The sequence below is a fragment of the Haemaphysalis longicornis genome, unplaced genomic scaffold (genome assembly GCF_048455015.1).
Source record: "Haemaphysalis longicornis isolate Haplotype H1 unplaced genomic scaffold, Haemaphysalis longicornis Haplotype H1 scaffold_1, whole genome shotgun sequence".
Classification (NCBI taxonomy): Eukaryota; Metazoa; Arthropoda; class Arachnida; order Ixodida; family Ixodidae; genus Haemaphysalis; species Haemaphysalis longicornis.
Window position 1 is genome coordinate 285,700,370 of NW_027526203.1, and position 10,144 is coordinate 285,710,513.

The following is a 10,144-nucleotide window of genomic DNA, read 5'->3' on the forward strand; positions in this document are numbered from 1 at the left end:
TAGGCCAAAAACGCTCCGTCGCCGCTGCAATCTTCTCACGCGCATCACGAATCTGCTCTGAGCCTGGTCTGTGCAAGCAAAAGCTAGCCGTGGTAAGGAAGGACCTTCGCAGCAACGGCTACCCTTCAAAGCTTGTGAGGACGCAACAATTGCGGGATTCAGTTGCCTCCTCCGAAAGGGTTCCTGAAGACGGGCAAAAACGCGCTGCCGTCCCCTACACGCAAGGCATCAGTGAAGCTCTTGCAAGGGTGTTTGGCACATATGGCATTAAAATTGCACACGTGCCAACGAACAGGCTTAAGCAAAAGCTGGTACACGTGAAGGACCCTTTAGAAAAATCAAGATTCCCCGGAGTTGCCTACAAAATTCCATGCAAGGATTGCGACGCACCCTACATAGGTGAAACTGGAAATATTTAAAATAAGAATTCAATAGCACCAGAACGATGTCAAAAAAGGCAATGCAAGCTGAAATGCCTTGGCGGATCATCACCTGGCTACTGACCACGTCATCGATTGGGATTCCGCAAGCATAATCGCATCAGAGAAGTGCCTGTCGACACGACTACTTTTAGAATCAGTGCATATTCAACCAACTCCCCGAGATATACATGCACACTCTGCACCACCAAACCTATAAATAATCGCGACCTTTCACCCCCCTTTCATTGTGATCAAAGGCCAGTAGGGGCCCAAAATGTCTTTGTTTATTTGTTTTTGACCAGGCGAGGGCCTGCTTGTATTTCATCAACACCGAACTAACCCGCCTGAATCACCACTTTATAGACATTGAGCAATTATTTGAATTGGTTTATTGTAGCAAGCTGTCTTGTTTATTTCCTTATTTTTTTGGCATTTCCTGTCTCATTTGAAATTGGGAGACCAGATAGCTTTTACTACGGGCCACGCACTGGCGACAACAAATATTTGATTTCACTTTAAACAATTTTCGGTTATGTTTTATTGCTCACCAGCCAATGACCTGAAATATAAGAGGCTCCTAAAACATGTGCTGGCATTTCTTTCCTGCACTGCAGTACAACTAATCATGACTTTTATCATATTTTGTTCACAAATTGTAATATTTAGAAAGTATTCAGCTGAATGAAAATGGTATTTCAGTAGCATGCGCAATCAACAGGGCCTCAATGACTCTCACCACGTGGTTCACTTGTTTCTGTCACAAATAACCTGATTGCAGCCACATTCCACCCAAGACGAAGGTAACATATCCTCTGGGATGATGAATATTTAAAATGCCTTACGAGTAAGTGCTAAGCACATGAAATTGTGGCATTAAAACCGAAGATCCCTCTGCGGCATCCTTCACTTGGGGCAGCGCTTGATCACAAACTTCGAGAAGTTGAAAAATGCTCCATGCGCCGCTCCAGCCAGCAGAAACAATGCAGGACGCAAGTTGGTAGGTGGACCGTTGGCATCCTGCGATTGTGAAGATTTTTTTAGTAGATGCACTTTTTTTTGTACCACTGTTCATTTTTCCGTTAACAAGCAGCTGAACTCCTGCAGGTTCTACGAATCATACAAGCATAATAAAACGCAGCAATGCAGAACAATTGGCAGGGTTACCAATTTTTCTTTTCTAGGAATGAAAAAAATGTAGGTAATCTATACACAACTACAATCAAACCTTTCAATTTTTACCTACTTCACTCCTAACAAGCACACATACACGTTAGACATGTGAGAAAGCTGCTAAATTTATGCCCACAAACTTAATCAGGCATCAGAAATCGGCAGGGAACGACGTGTCACCTTTAAATGGCACTTTTTTCGTTCAAAACACTAAAATGGGCGAGAAAGACCCATAACTATGATTTGGTACCCTTATCTGGTATGGTTTTCAGGCAATGCTTACATCTCACTTCAGTACCTTCAGGTGGTGGAGATCTTTGAAAACTCATTTCGGGCAAGTGGGTTGTGTTCAAGCTCTCGTATCTTGCCAGCATATGCTGGATTCCAGCATTCCCAAATCAACGTGATGACTCGAATGTGGTGGATGCAAGAGAAAGAATAAGCACACGCCGAGGGCGTAGCCGGGGGGGGGGGAAGGGAGGGGGGGTCCCGGTGCCCCCCCCCCCCCCCCCCCCCCCTCATAATGTTTTATGTCAAGGCTGGAGTTATCTTTGTGGGTGTTCTTTTCCCCGGGGCTTCTCCTCCAAGCCGCTGCAGCGCTGAGGATCTCACCCCGGGTATCTCCAACCGACAAACTCAGCCTCCGATCAAAACTATACATTTATTTACAGCCCAGTGGGCGGCTAAAAAACAGTGCTCAGGCGGAGCTCGAAGACGACGGGCCGAGCTCTCCTGTGCCCGGACCGCGTCTCTCTCGTCTCCTTGTCTTCATATTCCCTCCACCCTGACGCTGGGAGCCAGGGAAGAGGGAAAAGCGAGTCCTTCGTGGGAACCCCATGTGGTGGCCATTAGCGCATCCGGTGCGAGCAGGCGCGACCCTCCTCGGGATGCGCGGAGTTTCAAGGCGCCGAGCGACACGTGCGTTCAATTTCTGTGCCGCTCGTCCCGGGGCCCGCGCCGGTTCGTGCGTCGAAGGAGTGTGGGCAGGCCCGTGAAAAAGCTGATAGCCAGAGAAACAGCCTCAGCTGCGTCGCATGTTCTAATTCATGTGACCGATGAGCCCCTCTCTACTCCTTGCGTCCCACAACGGTGTGTGGTAGAGAACGGCGCTTCGTGCGCGAACGGTGGTTCAGTAGCGGCCGAACGCGAGGGTTCGCACTTTAAGGAGCGGAAGAACTATGAGGTTCTTAAATCAGCCGTTCTGAAGGGGCGGAGACTGGCTTCAGCTGAGCGTGAGCCTGTCATCGCACCGTGCGGAGACAGAGAACATCCTGGGAGCGTGGCCGAGCGGCCAGTAGCTTTGCAGGATGCGGCAGCACGGGAATCGCGTGAAGAATCGGATGCAGTTGGTGTCGCGCACACTGCATCGTGTGTTTCTGGAGGTCCCCGAATGTCGAGTCCCGAAAATATGATTGCCATGGGAAGCTCCAGCGAATTGAGAGAGGGAAGTGCAAATCAGGGTACGGCCGCTCATGTAACGCAGCCCCAGGCAGTTGCAGGTAGAACTGCAGTGACTGAAGAGATAGCCTCTCCGGCATTGCATGACCACGTTAACGTGCCCACGAAGCAGCCCTCTGCTGCTTACCCTGACCAAAGGTGTGTCGTAGAGAATGACACCTCGTGCGCGTACGGTGGGTCAGAAGCGGCCGAACCCGAGGGTTCGCCTGGAAAGAGGCGCAAGCGTCAGTCAGCTTCACCTCAGTGCAGAGTGGCTCCAACGCATGCTGACGACCCAGCAGTGGTCCCTTCCCGAGCGAGGAAGACAGGGGCCCCCGATACTGTTGTGTGAGGGTGTGCGGCGCATGGCAAGGGCGTTTTCGGACGACGACGGCCGGTGCGTATCGCATTCTAAAGGCCGCTCGCTCTGAATGAGCTATGTGAGGATTGTGCCTAATTTGTCATGGTGACCTGCAGCCAGGGCCAGGGTCAAGAGGCACTGGCCGTGCTGACTGTTGTGTCGTCAACTGAAGGAACGATGGTGCACGGGCCAAATGTGTGTGTGGTGTGTGTTTCATGTGTGAAACATTCCTGAAGGTATGTTTCACAGTGGCGGTGGAGGTGTCGCGCGCTTCGACGCACGAACTGGCGCGGGCCCTGGGACGAGCGGCTCGGAAATTGAACGCACGTGTCGCTTGGCGCCTTGAAACTCCGCGCATCCCGAGGAAGGTCACGCCTGCTCGCACCGGATGCGCTAATGGCCACCACATGGGGTTGGACCCCCACGAAGGACTCGCTTTTCCCTCTTCCCTAGCCCCCAGCGTCAGGGTGGAGGGAAGATGAAGACAAGGAGACGACATCGGGAGACGTGGTCCGGGCGCAGGAGAGCTCGGCCCGTCGTCTTCGAGCTCCGCCTGAGCACTGTTTTTTAGTCGCCCGCCGGGCTGTAAATAAATGTACAGTTTTGTATCAGAGGCTGAGTTTGTCGGTTGAGGATACCCGGGGTCAGATCCTCAGCGCTACTGCGGCTTGGAGGAGAAGCCCCGGGGAAAAGAACATCCAAGAAGATAACTGCTGGGCTGCGGTTTAAGCAGCCTGAAAAACCGCCTGAAGTCACCTGCAGGCGCGGAACCTGCAGTTTTAAGGACATTCTTGCTCATATAAAGCTGAAAACAAGGGCTATGTCAACGTCTGATCCCTGTGCCCGCTCCAGATGCTGTACCTGTCAACATATACAGCCCGGCTGCATTTCGCGCCGGATACACCGACAAGCGCTGGGAACCTGCCACGAGCCAATCGAAACAGCCCCACTGTTTCAATGGCGGAACAGCACGGCCGGGGAATGGCAGAACAGCAGGAAAAGCCTCATATAGGCTTACATGTTGTCGGGAGCGTGTCATTCCTTGTCTTTACACTGGTACAAAGTATAATCACATGACAGAGCACGTCGCTGTATTTTGTTCAGTCAACTATCAATCCTTGATATGTTTACTTTTCTACCGACATCGCATTTCATTGACTATTGCAGATCCATAATTTCTGCTGCATAAAAAGCATTGCTCTGCCCATCTTGTATTTCCTCCACATCAACAAAACTACACAATTCTCCCTAATGCGGAGCTTTGTTTTTTTGGCACTATTCCAGTTTCCTTGACCTCCCTCTTGGTTAGAATCAGCATTCTGTATTTGCTTAACAGGAGTTTTACTGAAGCCATGTCTGTTTCGATTTAACAGATAGAAATATAATGAAATTTAAGAAACGTGCAACAAGCTCAACATTCAACAGCAGTGCAATAAGGTGTTCCGCTTAGCGAAAGTTCACTACTCGCGCTACTAGCATAAAAAATAACAAAAGGCGATTACTTAAGGACGAAGACGCACATTTGCTAGTTTCACCACCATAATATACGAATGCGCCGCATGTACAGTCCACTGCGATTCGGAGGTTGTCGCGGGAAAGCTACTCTTTCAAACGAAGCAGGAAGAAGGAAGAACAGCTTTATCAAATATTCCATGCAAGTTTCGTTATCATTGGTGTAGATAAAGGGCAACCAAGTCCAAGTCTGTGCTTGATAACAACGAATGTACAGGGCCGTCCACGCTAGGTGCGAACACGGCGCAGCGTGGCCTCGCTCAGCGGAGCGCCAGCGCACAATCCACGGCCACGCATTGAAGCTAAGCGGCGCAGGCGCACAGGGGCTTGGAGGCGGGGCTTTGTGTAGTCTGCTAGAGCGGGAGAGCGCCGTGCCTGCTTTGCTGTGAAGCACGCCTAACTGTAGGCTTGCCTGTAGCGTCTAAGCGCGCTGCGACGGCGTTGCGGGAAAGCGCACTTTCCTTACTACGGCGCGTTGTGTAGTTTCTGCGTACGAGAACCCACAGCTTCCGCTTTTCAGTTCCGCGGTGCAGGTTAAATGCAAGTATTGTTGCAAACATTTCACGACTGGCGGCTTGGTTTGGTTCAATGAGAGACGCTGTATAGAACGGCATCGTATAATTTCGGCCACTAGGATTTATTTAATGCTCACTGGCATTACGCAGAACATAATTGTCTGTGCATTTTGCCTCCATGGAATTTCGGTCACAGCGGCTGGGTTTCGATCTGCCGAATTTCTTCCAGATGTGTATTGGCTTTTTTCAAACATATGAATATCGCGCATCGTTGAGATGGTTCAAGGAGTCGCGAGGAAGTACGGGTCTTACCATAAAGGAGGATGCGCACAGGTGGCAACAAAGGGAGGGGCCGCTTTCTCCAAATAACTAGCCATGTAGGGAGCGCAACCAATGACGTATGCATTATAATTTAGCACACTAGAGTGGGACCGGTCCAGGATTCGACCGTAGAGTAGACGATTGTGCTGGGGGCGTGACTTCCTGGCTGGGCGACTGCTTGAACCATCTCGACGATGCGCGATATTCATATGTTTGAAAAAAGCCAATACACATCTGGAAGAAATTCGGCAGATCGAAACCCAGCCGCTGTGACCGAAATTCCACGGAGGCGAAATGCACAGACAATTATGTTCTGCGTAATGCCAGTGAGCATTAAATAAATCCTAGTGGCCGAAATTATACGATGCCGTTCTATACAGCGTCTCTCATTGAACCAAACCAAGCCAGTCCTGAAATGTTTGCAACAATACTTGCATTTAACCTGCACCGCGGAACTGAAATGCGGAAGCTGTGGGTTCTCGTAGGCAGAAACTACACAACGCGCCGCAGTAAGGAAAGTGCGCTTTCCCGCAATGCTGTCGCAGCGCGCTTAGACGCTACAGGCAAGCCTACAGTTAGGCGTGCTTCACAACAAAGCAGGCACGGCGCTCTCCCGCGGTAGCAGACGACACGAAGCCCCACCTCCAAGCCCCTGTGCGCCTGCGCCGCTTAGCTTCGATGCGCGGCCGCGGATTGTGCGCTGGCGCTCCGCGGAGCAAGGTCACGCTGCACCGTGTTCGCACCTAGCGTGGACGGCCCTGTACAGCTTGAAACCCAAAGGGTGGCAAGTCAGTCGTGCAGGCCATTGTTGTATCATGGAACAGCCAACAAGGGAGCGAAGAGTGTGAAATCTCGATTTTCATGGTTCCGAAACGAAACCGTGGGCTGGTGGCACGCTTGGCCGCTCGATAACCTTCAAATCGTGCTCGACTGTACTTCATAGCTGACAAGAAAACTTAATAGTCCCTTTTCTAAAACACGAGAATCTTGATAGTAAACATTCAGTGTTGGCCTCCACTTCCGCCTGACGAACTTCGGGGTCCGCGCGCCACTCACGAGCGCGCTCATGATCACACTCACGAGAGCGGGTCCGCCTAACCACCTGCTCTGCGGACGAATGAATCGCCCGTAGTCTGCCCATAGACCAGCGAACAGCAATTTAGCTGATCATCACTATCATCACCATCTAAGCTCCTTAAAGGAGCCATGAAGAGAAAATACAACTTCGTTTAATTTGAAAGAACTAGGATTCAGTATGTCACTCAGCTCCATTAGAGCCGCAAAATATGTTTTTTAACGAAAAAAAAGCAAGAAGTATTTAAAAACTTTCAAATTTTGCGCCACAGTGACGTGTTATGTGCAAGAATGACGTCATACGGGCCCACAATGAAACATAATTTTCAGTGCCTTAACTGCACGTTAACGTTCAAGTGATGCGGTCAAATGAAACTAGAGGCCGGATTACAGACGTCCAGTCATGTGCCGTCGCGACAGGTCAGTTAGATGGCCGCCAATCGCACAAACAAGGTTCCGTGACGTCATAAATAAGTTGCGGGAAATTGGCTAGGGGGTCGCGACTGCTTCAAACGTTTTCCTTAATATCTCCGTTATTTTTTCGAAGATTGCGATGATATTGGGATCATTGTTATCAGGACTAAGCAGTCTTTCTAATAAACCCAACTTGTATTTTGTCTTCATGGCTCTCCTTTAAGGTGGGCTTTACAGGTAGTGTTGAGCATACACAAATCGCATGTTAAAGTCAGTTATTTCAAGCTTCGTTTGCAAAACAACGCGCAAGATGCCTTGCCTACATATTTCCCCGTCCCATTTTTTGGTCGACCACACCCCCCCCCCCTCCCCCCCAAAAAAATTCCTGGCTTGTACGAGGGAACTTGTACATTCAAGTGATCGAACATTATTGAAGTATGGTAGCCCACTGTGCTACCAAAACTGTGTTTGAAAACTTACGTTCTGGCGGCCAAACACTGTTGACAATGCTTGTGGCTCTTGTCCGGTTGAATGGAGGGACGTGATGTGCTCAGACCGTCCAGAGGTCTAAAACAGGATGACACATGATTACCACACAGGCAAGAATGGAAATTATTGAGTGCACGAATGTTACAACTCGGGCAACACAATATTCAGCCAAAATCAATGCCCGCGTACCGCGGCACCGTACACATGGTGAGGTGGCTCGCCGCAAACGCAACGAAGCTTGCGAGGCGCGCACATTCGCTCGCAAACGATTCTCCCTCGCAATTCCCAACACGGCACAAACGACTGCGGTGATCAACGAAGCCGAAAACGCTGCGCAGCACAGTTTAGAGGAGTAGCCGCCCGTGTTCTGATAAACTACGCGTAAGACGTGGTTTGCAGTGGTGAACTCTGAAGCTGTTCAATGTAGTGCTGCGGAATGGGAAACGTTACTGAGCGCCAGTGCGTTCAGCGCTCAAAGCAAGCACCACAATGTTCTTTCGCACATCGCCTTTCTAAAGACGAGCCCTCAAGGTTCAACCTAGCTAGTTCAGTTAAACAATTCACACACGCGGGCTCCTGTTAACGAATCCTTAAAGCGGCGCTGACAGCTACAAACGGCATCCAGTGAAAAGAAAGGCGGCAAATGTGTCGAGACAGCTTACCTGCAGGAAACGAAGCAGAAGAGCGAGCGACGTTCAGGGGCAAGCGCCGAACGAATTTAGCCGTCTTCAGGTGGCAAAGTTGTTCTCAAATACTTCATCGCGAAGTCGAACACGACAGACATAACCGAAGACGACGAGGTGTCCAATTAATCATAATAACTGCGCTTGTGTAACTGCACACCACAGTAAACAATCCATGAAAGACGGGTCACGGCATGGAGGGTCACGAGGTATCTGCACAGAACAGGGAGGATTTTAGAGAAGCAAAGGTCTAGCTTTGCCTGTAGTGCCAGAAAAAGCGTAGTGGCGGCGTCGTGAACTACCCAGTACGCCCGCTTGATGGCGCTGTAAACACGGCTTTGTAAACATGGCGGATGCTTTTTGCACAGGCCGCTTGAGCTCCTTAATAACATGGCTGCCCTCGCACGGCGGCCGCCGGCTCGCTGCTCCACGGGCGGACTCGACTCTCCTCCTCCCGCGCGCGAAAGGGGCGTCGAGTCCGGCCGTGGCTGCTCCTGCTGGCTCCTGGCTGGCACGCTGGTCGCGTGTTTACTTGCGCCGCGCTAGTGAAGTGATGTTACGCCAGGTGACCAGATGGCCTCGACTGGCACAGACCACAGTGAGCAGCAAGTGAGAACAAATCGTTTATTGACATCCGCAAGTTTACAGAGGCCAGGACATCATTTCATTTCGATCGCTGCAATTGTACGTCGCTTTCGTGACAACATTTTTTTTTTGCCATAACAACTCGTTCACTTGCGCTAAGATTTCGAACGAAGGGCACAAATGAAGTATTGACGGCGACAACGGTTTCCTTTGCACCGTCTTTCTAGCGGAGTGCATAACACTCACCTTCTGTTGGAAGAATCGAATATTCTGGCCTCGACAGCTGCCTTCCGATGCGGAATTTCCCACATTTGTCATTCCACAAGCACTCAATTCCCGTGTTTTGCCAGTCCTCTCAACAACTGATGGACGCAAAAGCACATAACAGCAATAACAGTCACGAAACCGGTGCTCCGCGCACATTGAAACGGTCGGCCGTTGCAGCGGTTTCAATTTGAATTGGCGGCTTTGTGGTTGCGAATTCAGAAACGAGGTGGTGCACCAGTCGGCAGTTCGTAAAAAGTTGCGTACATTTTTGCTCAACAGATGTTTGATGCGGAACTTGTTAATTGTATTTTTAAATAACACATTGTAAGCGAACTGTGTGGGCTCTTTGAGTCACGAATGAATGTTTTGTATTCTATACCAAAAGTAACATTTTGCCTGCGCCGTCTGGTGGGCTTGATGGTCGAAAACAGCGCTTTAGGTTGGTCACGTGGGGCGTCGATTTTTACGCCGCCTATAGGGAAGACAGGGAACGTCCAAGCTTGAGAGGCCTGGTATCTGTTCCGGAATCCGGCCACGCCGCCGCGTGCCGTACTCAGGGTTTCGGCCGTTGACAGGGAGTTGCGTAAAGAAATTAAAACGACAACAATAAATAATTGCCTCTTTTACTGACTACAACAGTAAATTATTATTTTTTGTGTGCAATATAATAAACAAGCTTAGATTTTTATAGTTTACAAACACAAAACGCGGACTGAGTTTTTTGGCGCTCCATTTGAACGTTAAAAAAAGCAGCAGATAGTAAGATATCACTGCGCAATAAAATTTGGCAGTGTTCTAGTGTAAGTAATCGTATTATTATTTGGCGTCTGTTTATTTAGCGCCCGACTTCATGCCCCCTCCATTCCCAACTTTTGTTTTCTTTTGATATCTGCC

General features: G+C 49.9%; 1 long non-coding RNA gene across 2 annotated transcripts; it reads right to left on the minus strand.

The window, feature by feature from the left end:
• Nucleotides 1–297: 297 nt before the first annotated feature.
• On the minus strand, nucleotides 298–8,598 carry LOC144147162 (uncharacterized). Of its 2 annotated transcripts, none has more exons than XR_013317840.1 (3): nucleotides 8,378–8,598; nucleotides 7,707–7,793; nucleotides 298–1,439 (listed from the first exon to the last, which is right to left on the minus strand). It is a non-coding gene; the product is annotated as an uncharacterized LOC144147162 (long non-coding RNA). The 2 variants fall into 2 exon arrangements; XR_013317842.1 differs by lacking the exon at nucleotides 298–1,439 and adding an exon at nucleotides 3,993–4,161.
• Between the last annotated feature and the right edge of the window lie 1,546 nt (nucleotides 8,599–10,144).